A 15,991-nucleotide genomic window follows, 5' to 3' on the forward strand; every position below is an offset into this window, starting at 1 on the left:
CCAAGCAGTGCGGGACCACTGCACACGTGGGGGCTGTCTTACGGCCATGATTGATCTCTTAATAACTTCACACAAACTCAGATTGGAAGGGCAGTTAGTAAAGGTCGGTGGGCGTGACGCACAGGAGTGGGTCAGAGAATGTGAGCATATTTGTAAGAACATTAAGTTCTCAGTGGGAAACGTATGTACAGAGCAACAACTCTAGTTAACGGTGACATATATTTAGAATTAATGCAAAATGTCCAAGGTATTCTCCTCCCACATAAAAAAGCAGTACAGTGTGTAGTACTGGACACAAAACATCAGAGTTTAAGTACATACAATTTTTATTTGTCAATTAAACCAACAGGACAGAAAAAAAAAAAAAAACAAAGCTTCATCGCCAATCTACCTAGGATGCTCTTTAATTTTATGCACAATTAATTTAAATCATGCATAATTTATTTTATAGATCACTTTATTCCATTCCTATAACTTCCTGAGGAGAGACCCACCAGGCCTGCTACCTGTCTAAAGTGGCCACGTCAGGGCACAGAAAGGCAGAAAATGGCTGCTGGACCCTTTTGCTCATAAATGACAGGATAGCAGACCAGGGTCCATCTTGGTACTTTATTTGAAGATCTTATAGCTGATGGATCCAAAGAATGAGGACATTCTTTTTTGTTCTTTTCTAATTTTTAATAATAAAATGAACAGCTGGATCCTACTCTGAGCTCTCTTTACATGTTCCCCACTTGTATCACGTTAACCCAGCCCATGGTCCACAGCCCACACTTGTCCTCAGGCCTTATCCATGTCCCATGATCCCACCCACTTGTCCCTACTGTCCTGCTGGCCACACAAACATTTTTAACAATGGCCCATTCCCTCTTCCTTTTATACACATAGCATTGAAACATGCGTGGGTTCTTGAAATAGGTTTTTCAAAAGCCCATGGTCTGCTGAAGATGTAGAGCTTGATATTAAAACATGTCCATCCTAATTTGGTGACAGGACTCGAACCCAGATCCTCACACACATGTGCTGCTTCTACCTATGGTCACAGTCAAGAGGAAAGAGTAACCTATAAAAATATCCCACACTAAGATACCCTTCTAACTAGCTGGGTGACTTCTATATCATTGAGAAGCCTTGCTGTGCTAAGTTCCCACCCACAAAACATCCACAGCTCTGGTACCTTAGCAAAGTTAATCCATTCTATTCAAAGCCAGGCAGAAGCCCTCCCACAGCATCTCTGAGCCCCTTGCACAAATCTTTGCTCCCCCAGCAGCAGCAGCAGCAACAGCAGCAGCGCCCAAGCGATGGTGACAGACAGACAGACAAACCAGGTTCCACCCCAGCAGGCACTCATGAGCTGTGTAACTGCAGAGACGTGACCTGGTCTCTCTGTCGTAGGCCCCGCACTTGTAGCATTTGCAGACTGAGAACAGCAGCACCTTCCTGAGTCCAACAGGGTGAAGGGTTACTGACTGACCAATGGACCAGGCAGACTGAAGCATGGACTGACAGACCTATCCTCAAAGCAATAACCACCCTGTGCATACCCTGCCAGACAGCCCCACCCCACACACCTATCTGCTCAACCAATCTCCTAAAAATTAAGACAGTCAAACTCGCTCTATGCTCAGACTTAGGCACGGGTTTCACGGAAAAAAGGACCTTGGCCCAGACATCACTGGGAGCTGTTCCTTTGTGGTCAAAATATCATAGTTTTTTAAAAAAAGGAATCCACCCATAGGGATTCACTTCTGAAAACGCGAGCCACATTGTAGGAAGTCTATGCTGTCGGCTGCTTTATTTTTTGGTCTCTTAAATAAAACTCAGGCTGGCCTGAGGATGCTTTTGAACTCATGATTCTCCTGCTCCCACCTCTTGAGTGCAAGGTTTTGAGCACAACTATTATGTAGTACTGGGGGTTTCAAACTGAACGCTTGCTGCATGCTAAACAAGCACTCTAACACCGGGCTACACTCCCTCCAGCCCCATACTGCCAAGAAATTCTGCAGGTTCTTATTTCTCCCCTCAAAGCCGAAGAAGGCTCCCAGGAACCAAGTGAAGCCAGTTCTACACCCTGCTCTCAGCACGGGGGGAGGGGGGGCCCAGGTGTCATGCGAGCCCCCTGTGGGGCCCCAGCATTGTTTGTCCTGCACCCTGAGCAGAGCGCTCACAGAACACTTTACCATACATTATTTCTCGTTTCTTTCACACACAGTCCTGTAAATTAGTCATAATTAGCCAATAGTTACTGAATGCAGACACTGTACCCGAGCACTGTGCAGCCCGCTGTGCACGCAGAGACATTCCTCCGGTGTGGATACGACAGGGCAGCAGACATCCTCCCTCCCATTCTGATCCAGGCGATAGGTCTAGATGCCGAGAACAAGGGAAAATCTTGTGAGAAGGATCAGCCAGCCCTGTGGGGGAAAGCCAGGAAAAAGGAACACTCAGACTGAATAAGCACAAGGTATGGGCTGACATTGTAACAAGATCCAGTGGGGGTGGGGGTAGGGGGCCTGGGGAGGAGCAGCTATCTGGGGAGAAAGCCCCACTCAGGTGGTGAGATTTGTATGAAGATACCAGAGGTCCTAATTTATGCTTTGGCAAACTGCTACTCAGAGATGTTAGGTGACTTGCTGTAGTCACACAGCAGGGAATAGGCAGAACTAGGCAGTAAATATACCATGTGGGTGAGGATTCTTAGCAAAGATATTAAGCCCTATCTCAGTAGTTATAATGATTATATGAAAACTAAAATTATTTTTTTAAAGCACCTTTTGGGGGCAGAAGCATTTCCTGTATACCAAGCTGGCTTTGAATTTGCTACATGGTCAGAGGTGAACTTGAACATCTGTCCTTCCTGCTTCCACCTCCTGAGTGTGGAGATCACAGTCCTGTCATGCCATCCTGCCCAGTTTTACATGGTCCTGGGAGGTCAAACTCAGAGCTTGATGCATTTGAGGCAACCATTCCACAAACTGAACTATATCCTGGGACCCTTTTATGTATTTTATGGGTTCAGTTCACCTATTTTATTTTCATTGTTTTCAACTGCATATATGTGGGTTTGCAGTGACCTAACAATACAGAAGAGGCTGTGGAATATAAATATACCTGATGTGAGTTTTTGGAACTGAACTTGGGTCCACGGGAAAAGCAGGAAACACTCTTAACTGTTCCATTCTCCCAGTCTCTCAAGTCACTTCAAATGCTTCACTGTTAATGTGGCTAGGCACTGTGATTTATGTCTTTCATCCTAAGACTAGGAAGTAGAGGCAGGTGGAACTCTGGGCTATACAGTAAGACCCTCTTAAAAGAAAAAAAAATTTTTTTTATTGCAAAACAGGTGCTTTTGGCATTTCAATATTAAAACTGGATCAACTGAGGCACTCAGGTTAATGTGCATACAGAATTCTCATTGACAGAACCTGACAGCTGCTGGCCAGTTCCACATGTAGCTTTTCAAACCCTAGCCTGCCAAACCGAAGCCAGTTCTACAGAGGGGCCGTTCTCAGAATTTCTCTGCTCCTTGTATTGAATCCCCTCTGGTTGAGGAGCCTTTTTTTTTTTTTAATACCTGCTCCATTAGCATTCAGTCAGAATGGAAAATGCAGAAAAACTCACTTGCTCAATTCTCCCTTGGGATGCCAGAGAACGTGTGGCCCCTGCTTGTGTAATAATTACAGATAGAATGCACTTGAGAAGGTGCTGCTTAGAAAATAAACCAAAATCTGATTGAAAAAGAAGTTTAGCCTCAAAGGGTGCCCCTGATATATGGGAATATTAAGAAATGCAGATTTTTTTAGGTGTGGCCATAGAGGAAAGAAAATCTGTCAGAAGTGTGGGTTTAGAAGGAAAAAAGGAGGCTGGTTCTGCATCAGCCACGTATATGATGTTGGGGACCAGTCTTTTTCATCTCTAAGCCTCAGTTCCGGCCCCTTTTTGATTGACAGTGGAAAATGCCATCATGGAGGGTGGCTGCAATGATCTAGCATAATAAAAGAACACGAAGTTCAAGAGGAGGGCTGAGCGTGAGGCCAGCGCTCTGGGCTTAGTCATCCAGGAGAGCTGTGGAGAGGCAGCAGTCTGCTGTTGCTCAGCACACACACGTGAGAGCGGCAGGAGCTGAGAGCTGCCAGTGAGCTGCTCCAGAGCCAGAGCTGGGACTGGGTCGTACTGATCGGGTCCCCTGGACACCTGTTATCTCAGAAACACCTGAGATAACGATACAGTCGGAAAGTCAGCAGAAGGCAAGTATTTTCCTAGCAAAAAACTAGAAAAAAGGGGTCCTAGAAGAGCCAGGGAGCCTCTAATCTTGGTGAGAAACTGTCTATTTATTTTATTTCATCCATCTATCTATCTCCCATCCACAGGGAAGCTTGCTGACCTGTGCTTATCCATGCACCATCTCTCTAGCATTTATCATCCATACAGTTGCCTCCCTGTACAGCTCATGCATCCTTATCCAGGAACCTATCCATCAGAACGGCCCTCCATCCTTCCCCGGCCCTCCATCCTTCCCCCGTCTCTATTTTGCAAATGGATTAGACAAACCTGGGCTGCAGCCCCGGGTTCTGCTTACTAGCCGATCTTGAGAAAATGCCTGGCCCCTTCTCATCCCCTTGTCTGTAAAATAATAAGCAATCAGATGTAGCTGGGCTGAGAATTAAAAGGGGGTGGGCAATCTAGTGTTTTGGTCTCAGAAAATTGTTGTGAAGTGTTCGCTGTCTGCGTTTCTGCTGCTGGGCTGGGATGAATGCGCGGAGAAAAGCCGCTGTGCTTTGCACAACATGTGAAGATGATGCTTTAGAATTACCTGGGATGGGCTATTTCGGCTGTGGCCGGAGCTCACTGGGGAGTGGTCTTTCCTAGTCATGGACATAGAGCAGAGAGTGCCATCTAGTGGACCAGCACCCGGCGGGGGTCCCGGACCTGGCCCCCGGGACTGCAGGCGACCCTTGTTGAGAGGTGGCTAATCACTCAGGGGCAGTGGCCTGCCAGGCGCCTTTTGTTTTGTGGACCATGGCCAGCTCTCTCTCGTCTATCCAGTCCAACTCCTTTAGAGGTTTCCGGGAAAAACAGATAATTCAAGTAACAGCTGTTGGAAGCCGCGTCTATTTTCCGTTTGAAATGAGGCTGGGGGATATGTGTGTACCTGTCTCTAATTTGCCTGGTGGTCCTGGGAGGCTCTCAGAATTGGCTCTCTTTTTAGCGAGAAAAACGGAGGCTCACTGAGGTTGGATTTGGTCTAAAGCTCTGCACTTCAGGCTGCACTTACCTTTGAGAACCCCACAGTCCCCTTGAAAGTGCAGGAAGTACTTTGGACAGAGATCTGAATAAGCCAATCATAAAAGAAATTTATGAGTTCATCAGGAAGATTTGGACACTGCGTAGAAGTTAGATGGCAGAAAGAACAAAAGCTGTTAACTTTTTAATTGTGGTAATGGTGTCACATATATTTTTATTTTACAAATTGTGAATGGCTATCTTTATATTTTTATGAAGGAAAACGGCTCTGCTTAGAGACAAATAGTCTAAGATGCACAGAAAAGATCTTTAGAATTAACTTCAAAACAGTCCAAAAAAAAAAAAAAAAAAAATGAGGGCTTGGGCAGTGGGAATGGAGCGGCGAGGGGTGGGGAGGGGAGTGTCCAGGTCTCAGATGAAGCAGAGGGGTGGGTGAATTTGCTGGACATTACATCTAAATGATGAAAAATACAGGTTAAAACTGTGCTGTTTAAGAACACATCTTTTTCTCTGTTTGTGGTATCTGAAAAAAAAAAAAACCCATACTAAACTCTGACTTTCTTTTTAATCAACAAGTGAAAATGAAGTAGTGAGGTGCGGAAAGCGTCTAGGGAGACATTTAACAGCTCGGAGGGGGCTTTGGGTTCAAGGTAAATGAAGCACAGTGTCCTGAGGCTGGTTTACAACGATCTGAAACGGCACGGGGGGACTGAAGAAGCACTCCCTGCGAATTGGGGGGGGACTGAAGGGAAAGTGTTGGGGGCCCCTCCAGCACCAGACACCCACCAGATGCACACCATCTACTCCCTGATGCCCTTCCAGCCCCGACAGACCCTCCCCCGCAGCTGTAAATACCCCACAGCATCTCTCCTTAAAGAACCAGCAGCCTGTGCATCTTCCTGCTGGGACACTGTGCCAATTTAGTTAAGATAACAACACTGTCACCTGTCACATATATCGAGTAACCAGCTCAGCCACACTGTCTAGTTTTCGTTTTGTTTTGTTTTTTATTTTATTTTTAATTAAGCCTTGCTGGAAAGGTAAAAATTGATGCTTCCCCCCAACCCCCAAAGCTGTTTGCAGCCGCCTCGGCTGCTTTCAGCCCCCCTCGCTTTACTCTTAGTCATAGGACGGCAAACTGACTCACCTTGAGACCCCAAAGACCTCCTGGTCCACTAACCCCTTATGACTCTCCATCGTTCCCAGAGCCCACACTTTTCTGGCCCTCCTGCAAAAGCCACAGGCTCTGGCCTCATCTTCACTCTTCCCTTGGGTTTCCTGGGCGCCTGGCCACTTCGCACTGCCTGCAAGCCCTCTCCTGCATCTTTCACTCCTCACTCTGGGAAGCAGACACCGGACAGCTCCGACCCTCAGCCGCTCGCGCGCCGCAGCTCCTGCTGCATTGCAGCACAGTCTCTGTGGGAGAGGTGCAGCCTGAAGCCACCCCGGGACACTGTCGCCCCCCGCCCGCCTGCCCGCCCGCCCGCCCGCCCGCCTGCGACCTCCGCATCTGCTGCAATTAAAAGCGCTGCTGCAGAAAGCCAAAGCGTAGGTCCCTCTTCATGTCTCCCCCCTCCTCATTTGGGAATGCAAAAAAACTGTAGCCCAGGCAGCCCCCTTGTGGCACTTGGGGGCGCCACAGACTCTTGGCTGCCATTTGAAGACTTCAGACCATCTCCACCGCACCGTGAGTTGGCACAAATCTTAAGTTGCCCAACTCCTATCCGATGCAGAACTCTGCTTTCTGCTTCTTTCTGAGAGTCCCCTCTCCCCTCCTCTCTCCCCCTCCACATCTCCCTCTGAAGGAAGGGAAGCTGCCTGAGTTCTCCTGTTGAATACAGCTCTGACAAGCAGACAGGTGTCTGGCAGCCATAGCAATGGCCAGGAAAGTTTGTGGGAGTGGGATGTCTCTTTGAATGATGTTTGGCTCCCCTCTCTTTATCACACAGGAATAGAATTGTCTCTCAGAAGGTTTGCTTTCCATTTCTCTCTCACAGATGGCAACTTGAGATGAGAGGAAGCCCAGGGTCTAAGTTTTTGTCTAAGGAGGGGGTGAGGGGCTCCCCCACCATAAAGTGGTCAATACTAGACACATCCCTAGTGTGAGAGGGCTGCCTTAGGAGGTCTCTGTTCCCAGGTTCAAGCCCCAGCCACTCAGACCTGACACTTTTCATCGGGAAGCTCACCAGATACCTGGAAAGTTCTGAGCTCTCTAGCTTACTGTCAACACAGAGAAGCCGTAGCCCCCCACTCTCCCTATTTATAATTTGACTGCAGATGAACAGGGCCCTCTCTGCATCAGGTTAATAATGTCGTTTTCATAAGCCTCCGCTAATTGGTGCCTACCCCTAATTGTGACCCTGCCCTTCAAAGGGATTGGGCCACAAAATGGCTGAGATCTCAAGGACTGCTGGGAGGTGCTTATAAATAGTCAATCCATTCTTTGCCCACCTACACCATTCAGCACAGCCTTGCTAGGCAGTCTTCAGCAGCAGGGTGTGGTGGGGAGCCTCGGAGAGCCTTGGGTTCCATCCTGGCCCAGCCTCACACCAGCTGAGAGACGGTGAGTATAGGACTTCTTTGCCTTTCTGTGCCATGGTGTCTTTACCAATCCAATGTAGATCATGAGACTCCTCCTCTTTGTGAAATTTCCCATGTGAGTTCTGGAGAGACAGCAGCCCACCCAGCTCAGGGCTTCGTCTAGGGTGACATAAATCCCAACTGCCATTGCCCACCCATGATTGCATTGGTGTGTGGCAAAGTCTTTCCTGTTTGTTATCTCATAAAAATGATTGCAGTTTGAAGACAGGAAGCCGACTGACCGACCGACCGATCGACCGACCGACTGACTGACAGACCGAGCGATCGGCCGACCGGCCAACTGACATCATCACTTAACCCTAACCTCACCCTAGTGACCTAGGAGGTAAGAGTGTTGCAGTGTCTGGTGGTGTGAATGAGTGGAGAGTCAGCCTTTTCCCACAGGCAATGCCAAGCCCTATGCATGCTTGCCTTCCCTTCCAAAACCTCCCTATCTGAGCTGTCACTTCAAGGGAGTGACAAGGAGGGAATGTGTCTCTCTGTGTGTTTTTCTGCTTTCCCCCAAATGCTGTTATAAACCATGCAAATGCTAGTAAATTCAGAGGTGGGCTCTGCAGGGCTTTCTGCTGCCTGCTGCATCTCCCGTGAGTTCCCCAGGCTAAGAGCTGCCTCCGGGCTGGCTTGATTTGTGTGATTAAGCCTGCAGAGGGGCCTCTGCCAGGAGATATTGTAGCGGTGTATGCAGCATGGGGTTTGAAAGGCCAGCCTGCTTTCTCTCTTATGACACTTGTTACATGTCGCCCTCCTCCTGGATCCCACTGTGGACTACACAAGCGTTTATGAAGTGTCTGGTGGAGGCTAAGCTACTCTCATCTGCTTCAGTCCTCACTTCAAGCTGGGGAGAGAAAAACTCTCATCTCCATTTCACAGGGAAAGCCTGAGACTCTGAAAACTAAAGGGAATTGTGTGGCCTCCCGACTACAGAGGGAGAGTCAAGCTTAGCTGTGCAGCTTGAGAGCCCCCTGGCTCTGCTGCAGCTGCTCCTGCAGCTCCCTCTTCTACAGGTCAAACGGAGCTGGCCAGGCAGCCACTGCTCAGTCAGGAAGAAAAAAAAAAAAAAAAAAAAGCAGGGGGCTTTGCATTCAGACGCTTCTCCCTAGCAACTGGTGAAGGGGCAGAGAGAGAGAGAGAGAGAGAGAGAGAGAGAGAGAGAGAGAGAGAGAGTCTCAGAGCTGATGAACAGCTAGAGACAGAGCAGCTGGCCCCCCCTCTCCTGAGGGGAGCACCACGCCCTCCCCTGGGCTGCTGTAAGAACAGCAAGGCAAAAGGCTCAGTAGCCAAGTGTACAGGAGCAAAGGAAAAGCACCCCCAGACAGGTGTAGAGGCCCCAAATTTGTTCTCAGGGTGGGAGGGGGTTTTGCTATTCATGACAGCACAGAGAGGACCCTGAAGAGAGAGAGGGAGCTTGCCTCCTATAAAAGACCTGAGGGCCGAGACATAAGCAGGCTGCTGTGGAGCTGCGGAGGCTGATTCAGAAGACAGGGGAGGGCTGAGAGGAGCGTCTCAGTGCGTGAGCCCCCAAGCAGGCTGCTGGGGAGAGGGAGCTCACTCCTACTGGAGGCACCCGAGCAGAGAGGCAGGCCGGTACGTGATGGGGAGGCTGCAGCAGGTTTCTCTAGCTGGCTGGCAGCCCAAAGGGATAGGCTTTTAGTAAGAAGCTCCCACGGAGCCCGGTCCAGAGCAAACAAGTGGGGCTGGCTGGAGAGGACCTGGCTGGGGTCAGGACAAGGGTGGGTGACCTTTGGTGTGACCTCAACAGGGGATAAATGGCAATGGCACCCTGATTGGTGGCGCAGGTACCACTGAGGCACTGAGGGAGAAGCACTGTGATTGGGGGGGAAGGCTTAGGGAAAGTGGGGGTTGGTGGGAGCTATGCAAATCATTCTTAAGGGAGGGCCACCTGGAGTGGCCAAGAGTCTTCTCGGGCTGATTTTAGGTCCAGGAGTACCGGCCTGAGTCATCTCTAAGGTAAACAGTCTGGTAAAGTGGGTGGGGGGCAAAGAAAGAGGGGTCTGGCTGGCTGAGCTAGTAGCTGGTCATAGGAAAAGCAGACCACTTTTCTGGAGGCTAGACCCTAGCCACAGAGTCAGATGGCTGCTGCACCATGACCTGAATAGGCTGGGGGGTGGTGGTGGGGGGCAGCTTGAAAAACCACATTACTCAGTGGTAGAACTAAGGAGCCTGCACACTGGTGTCTGTAGCCAGTGATGCTAGTCTATTAGAGAGGGTTTCACCAGGGGCTTTTAGCAGATGTACCTCTCAGCCAGACACACCTGTGCTATTTAGTTTCTATGGGAGACTCGTGTCGTTGTTCTGGTGCTTGTACCCAGTGTATGTGTATTATGTGTGAGTGTGTACATTCATGGGATAGTTGTAAGGGTGGCTGATGTTTCCTGGCTGTGAAATAATCAAGATGGCCTTACCTGACTAAACCTTGGGGGAGGGGGCGAGGGGGGGGGACACATCTCAACAGAGAAAAATATTTTAAAAACAACAGGTAAAGAAATGCAAAATGACAGAATTGTTTGAGAAAAGTTCCCCGGGTTTCTGCTGACTGACTGTCCAGTTCCTGACAAGCTGATCTGGGGGCCTCAAGGTCGTTCAGCTACTGTGACCCGCCAAACGGGGGCAGCATCGTGTTGCAGGTTAGAGAGCCAGCGTCCACTTAGACTGCCTGGCTGCTTCTCTGTAAAGGTTGTAAGACGGGGGAGACAGTCTGCACCCCGAGAGCCTTGGCGTTGGATTGTTTTATTGGTGGCATTGTTATGGTATTGTTTCATGATTAAAGGATTTGTTGAGAGTTCTGGATGTGGACATTTGACATTTGGTAATGTGACATTCACTGCCCTTGGTGTTTTATGTGGGGAGAGGGCCCTGGGGGCCCAGCTTGCTTGTGTCTATGCGTGCATACAGGCAGAAGTGCATTGACACAAACTCTCACAAGTTTGTGAATAAATATTTCTGGTTAGAGGTGACTAAAGACCCTGACAGGGCTCAGATGTGATTACCTGTGAATTTGAAAAGTCACCCAAAGTCCAGCCCAGGAGCTGGGGTCACAGGGCAATAAGCCCTTTAGCCCCTGCTGGGTAGGGAGGGAACACTCCACCACTGATAACTCCTGTTGCTCAAGGCACTGGGATGAAACACAGGCTTGAGGAGGTTGAGAAATGGGTTTATGTGGGAAACAGGGTCGCACATGGAGGAAGCATCTGCCTGACCAGTGAAGAAAGAAAATACTGAAGAGAGAGGCGCCTTTGTGCAGGCAACCAAGGAGGGTCCCTTCTGTGTAAGGGGCGACAGGCAAGTCGCAGTTCCCCTTAACTGCTCAGCACACAGAAGGCTCAGTGAGTCAGGGGCCAGGCTTTTCTGTGCCACTGAGAAGCTAAGCTTTGTGGGGGGGGGGGGGGGGGGGAGATCATCTGGAGACCACCCCCACTATTTCTCGGGAATCATTCTTGCTGAAGGCAGTGAAATAAGAGCCTCCAAACGCTGCCTGTGAGCAATCTGATTTCTTTTATTTATTTATTTGAAAATAAGATTCACTCCCTACCAAACTACAGGAGACCCCAATTAAAAGCAGTAGGGCAGCTGGGCTGACCCCAGGTGTTTGAGAAAGAACAGGGGTCCCCTGGGAGGGTCTATAAGGGGTCAGAAGCTTGGGTAGGGAAGGCGGGGGGGGGGGGGCTTTATATATTCTAGAGGCTTTTGGCTTTGCGTCTGTCTGTCAGTCATCTTCTCTGAAAAGGGAAAGCTGCCTTGAAGAGGGAGGGTATGGGAGGTGCCTGGCTGGGCCGGGCTGGGCTGGACTGGCCTGGGCTGGGCTAGGATGGTCTGGGGAAGGATTTTACTGTGTACCCTGCATGTGTCTCTATGCCAAATGATTTATATAAATTATTTTTCTCAGTGACATCTCAATGGGCCTCTGTGAGAGAGATTATGGATTTTTACGAAAAAAAAAAAAATGAAAGGAAGAAACCAAAGCACAGAGACACTCCTGGGCTAGCCAAAGACACACAGCATGAGTCCATTCTGTATCTGAATAGGAGTTAAAATGGCTACTTATGATTGACAAGCCTACTCCCACACTGAGAAAGAAAGGGTACATACAGCATCACACCCTCCACACACAGGCCTTTGACCCTAGAGGCAAGGCTGACTCAAAGACACAAATGTCCACTCTCAGCCCTGTATATTTTATAGCTTATCTGTCCCTGAAGCCATCTTTCCCCATTCTACATCCTGGGACTAGAGGGCAAGGAGCAGGGTGATAGATTATAGCCACAATGTAAAATTCATCAGGAGTATGAGGTGTATGTGTGTACATGTGTGTGCACAGGAGTGTGGCAATCCTTGTGCGGTATTGCGGCGATATGCAGACTCACCAGCACCACGCAGCAGGCGACATGGCCCTCTGCCTAGAGGGGGGGGGTCTCTGAAGCCAGTCTCAGGAAACACAAAAGGGTCTTCTGGAAGGGGCCAAAGAACATGGTGATTAACCTCCGACCCATTTTGTTAATTGCAGAGGGGAAAAAGCCTTAGAATAAGAAATCCTATCGGCAAGGCATCACAATTTCAGACTATAGTCTGGGAAATTTTGGACACAGGGTGGGGCACACATCTAACCATAGGGACACTAGCCGAGATGGGTGTCAAGCCTATTCATCAGCATAAACACAATGTCTCCTGAGGGGGAAAGGGGTGGATGAGGGAGCATCAGGAGGGTATAAACCGTTAAGCCAGATGCTCAAAGGACTTCTGTATTGGGCTTTTCCCTTTCCCCTTTTCCTCTCCCGTGGAACTATATCCTGGAAGCTCTGGGAAGTCAGCTAAAGGACTGACTGGAAGGCTGATGGTAACAAAATGTTATGTTAGAAAGATGGCTCAATGAAAATAAATCCGTAGGAAGCATTTACTAAGCAATCCCACCGTTAAGGGGCTGGGGCAAACACAGTCAGGGATGCCTTCACCAGCTTAGCTGCCAGAATGTTCTCCGTGGTGCTGTCAGCAATGGCATAAAATGAAAACAGCTCAGGCCCTTTTAATCGGCCATCAGTTGAGCTGTATCACAGTAATTAAAATATGGGTGTGTGCCATGCCCTCCTCGCTGATCCTTGTAGATAACACTTTATTGATGTATTCATGGCTCTATTTTTTAAATACCATAATGAACAAACAGGAACCCATGACCTGCCCTGATGACCAGGATTCTATCTGCACGCACACTCCGGGAAGGGAACAGGACAGCTGGCATTTTCAATAACAGAACAGGGCGTTGCATACGTACACCGGAATATTAAACAGCTCTTAAAAAGAGGGAAACGCGTAAACCTATTGTCTTTTAATGGACATCTGGATTTTACAATGGATCAGATTAATCATGATCTTTTGTTCCAAGACAGTTTCCCATCTTTGGTCCGAGGCACACTGCCTTTTACTCCGCTAATGTATGCATTCATATATTCATTTGTAATAATGTCGTAAGGACTCGTGAGCTGTCTCCCCAGACCCAAAGCACTCAGCAATTACTTACACCTGCCAGAATAAAGGACCCCAGATTTCAGGGTGGCAGTAAGATGGTTAAATCAACTCCGGTGTGTATGGAATCCGAGGTGCTGGGTGTCATCAGAAAGGCTATGGATCTTTGTTATTGTCAAGCACATTCTGGAGGGGAGGAAAACAAGGAGATACAAAACGCTGAAGGGACAGCACTAGCTCTGAAATAGCCTCTGTACAAAAGAAACAAAGTCGTAGACTCTGCAAATGTGTGTTTAGACAGAATGTACAGAAAAATGCAAAAGCCCAGAAGGACCACAGCAGCTAAATTGAGGAGGGGGCTAGGAATGAGGGAGGGGCCAAGAACTGCAAGCGATTTTTAGCAAACAGCAAATTAATTAGCAGTTCATTTGCTGTACAATTGCAATAAATATTTTGCATGGTGAGGTTTTTTTTTTTTTTTTGGTGGATTTTTTTTTCTTGTTTATTCTTTTGGATGTTTTTACTGGCAAAACAAAAAAGAAAAAAAAATCAAAAATCAAATGCGAGGAGCAATTTAGCCGACAAAATCTGAGTAAGCTATGGGTGCCCAAAGCAAGTTCTGAACACAAAGGGACTCAAGGTTTATCTTTTTCTCTTCCTTTTTTTTTTTTTTTTCTTTTAAAATTTTTTTTTTTCCTGTGCTTCTGCACTGAAGCCCCAGCCTGGTGCAGCCTGTCAGTGACATGTAGCCAGCAGGTGTGAGCCTAAGGCAATGACTTCACTATCAATTCTACCCTCAGAGGCTGCAATGTACCCATGGGGGAACATTTTCCTCTTTGGTCCTTAAGAGGCCCAGAAAGCTAACGCGCTGGCCCGTGTTCGAGGGGATTAGCTGTATGGAATGGGAACTCCAGGGGAATGTGACTTGAGATAGATGCTGGCAAAAGGGACACGGTTCTCTAGAGAAATACAGCAGCCGCATGTGTCTCAACTGTGGAGCCTGCTTGCTGGCAAAGAGCCGGGGCCTTGCTACGTGCCCTGACAGTTTGACTCTTAAGCAATCCACATTACCATGTACCTTCGGAGTCTAACGCAGAGGGTCCTGCCATCAGCATCACTAAATCATCGAGGTAGTGCACAGCACGCTGAATTCCTCAGAAGACCCCATCTCTCCTAGGTACCCCGAGTCTCGCTCATATACTGAGCTTCACACCTAGCTAGTGAGGCTCTCTGCAGCTGTCAAGGGCTGTCAGGATCTCAGAGTGTGCATAGGGCTGAGTGTGTGACAAACATAATATGATTACACCCACATCTTCAGAGAAGCACTTGGTGCTCAGAGACCCCCGGAACAACAACAACAACAAAAAAACTTAACCCTTTCTAAACTGAGCAGTCGGAAGGCTCATCCACCTTTGTCTGCCCTTGCAAACCCGCTGTTTCATTTACTGCCTAGTCTGAGGAAATGCAGACCAGTCTCCTGCCATGACTTTAGGCAGGGAAAAATAAAATCTGAGATGCATTAAGTAGTAATCTGCCTTTATAGCTGGTCTGTAATCACTTGAGGTTCAGCTATTTTGTCCATACAATTTGTGGAGTGGGCTCTGTACCTGTGAATACCTTGTAATTAATAGGCAATGATTTTACATATGCAAAATATTTTTATGACATATATAATTTATATGATTTATATAATTTATATAATTTTTAAAAGATTAAAAAACAATATTCAGATGGAGACTCCCTAAGCTTGCCCTGCAGTTCAGGGTTACTTCCATGGGGAAACAGCCTGAGGACAACACCAGTAAAAGCTAAAGTTGCCTCCAGGAAAACACCACCCACCCTGGGGGGGGGGGGTGGCAGGGAGGGGGCGACTTTCCCAACACCGCTTTCCTGTTTGGCCCTTTTCCTTTGTTTTACACTGAATTCCAAAATAACGAGAAGGGCTTATAAATGGGTTGAGAGCATGAAGCCCCTCTACCAGTCACCTTTGCAAGGGGCAAGGACTCTTCAACTCTACCAGGTATTTTCTCTTTTACTCTATTTCAGATACATCTGAACATTGCTTCCCTGATCTTTCAGAGGGTGTTAGTAGCTACAGTCAGGGTTCTAAAATCTTCTACCTCCTAAAAGGGCTTTCCCTGGGGCTCTAGCCCCCATGAGGGGCATAAAAATGGCCAGCAGCCTCTCTGCAGGTAACTAAGCCTCCCTTAGAGACAAGGATACCGGCTTGTTGGAGATGTGGGACCTGCACTCCTCTAGGAAGCTCCCTCCCCTCAAAAGAACCAAGTACAAGAGAGATGCGCTTACCAGACTGGCAGGGCACAGAATCTGGGCTGCTGATTCTCCATGGTCATTTAGGATAACTCACCCTGAAAGGGACCAGGGCTCCCTCAGGAATCACGAGCCCCCTGCCCCCTAAGGGGCAGTGAGCCGTGGCTGCAAAATGAAGGGTTCCAGTTAGTTCCATTCTGGAAAAAAAAAATCTACAAATTTTGCAAGTTCTCTAAATTAATATTTTAGAAGGTAAGAGAACATGCCACAGACCTTTTTCTGTGATCCTGGGCCAGGCATCTGCTCCTTTTCTGGGAGAAAGCAGCCATCTTCTCACAGGGCTACCTAGAAGGAGAAGAGAAACCACTCACTCACTAAGAATGAGAGTCAGGAGACCCCT

General features: G+C 48.2%; 1 long non-coding RNA gene across 35 annotated transcripts in view; it reads right to left on the reverse strand.

Moving 5' to 3' along the window:
* The window catches only part of LOC143436776 (uncharacterized), a 54,316-nt gene extending 38,492 nt beyond the window's left edge, over positions 1-15,824 (reverse strand). For 16 of the 35 annotated variants that reach the window (XR_013106615.1, XR_013106610.1, XR_013106614.1 and 13 more), the window contains exons 1-5: positions 15,628-15,788; positions 13,376-13,506; positions 12,228-12,311; positions 4,552-6,660; positions 2,265-2,414 (exon numbers count right to left, since the gene is read on the reverse strand). This is a non-coding gene — a long non-coding RNA (uncharacterized LOC143436776). Of the gene's footprint in view, positions 1-2,264; positions 2,415-4,551; positions 6,661-7,695; positions 12,312-13,375; positions 13,507-15,627 lie in introns of those variants that run through there. The other 19 variants (XR_013106586.1, XR_013106587.1, XR_013106583.1 and 16 more) reach the window with 18 other exon arrangements.
* Between the last annotated feature and the right edge of the window lie 167 nt (positions 15,825-15,991).

The sequence above is a fragment of the Arvicanthis niloticus genome, chromosome 23 (genome assembly GCF_011762505.2).
Source record: "Arvicanthis niloticus isolate mArvNil1 chromosome 23, mArvNil1.pat.X, whole genome shotgun sequence".
Lineage (NCBI taxonomy): Eukaryota > Metazoa > Chordata > Mammalia > Rodentia > Muridae > Arvicanthis > Arvicanthis niloticus.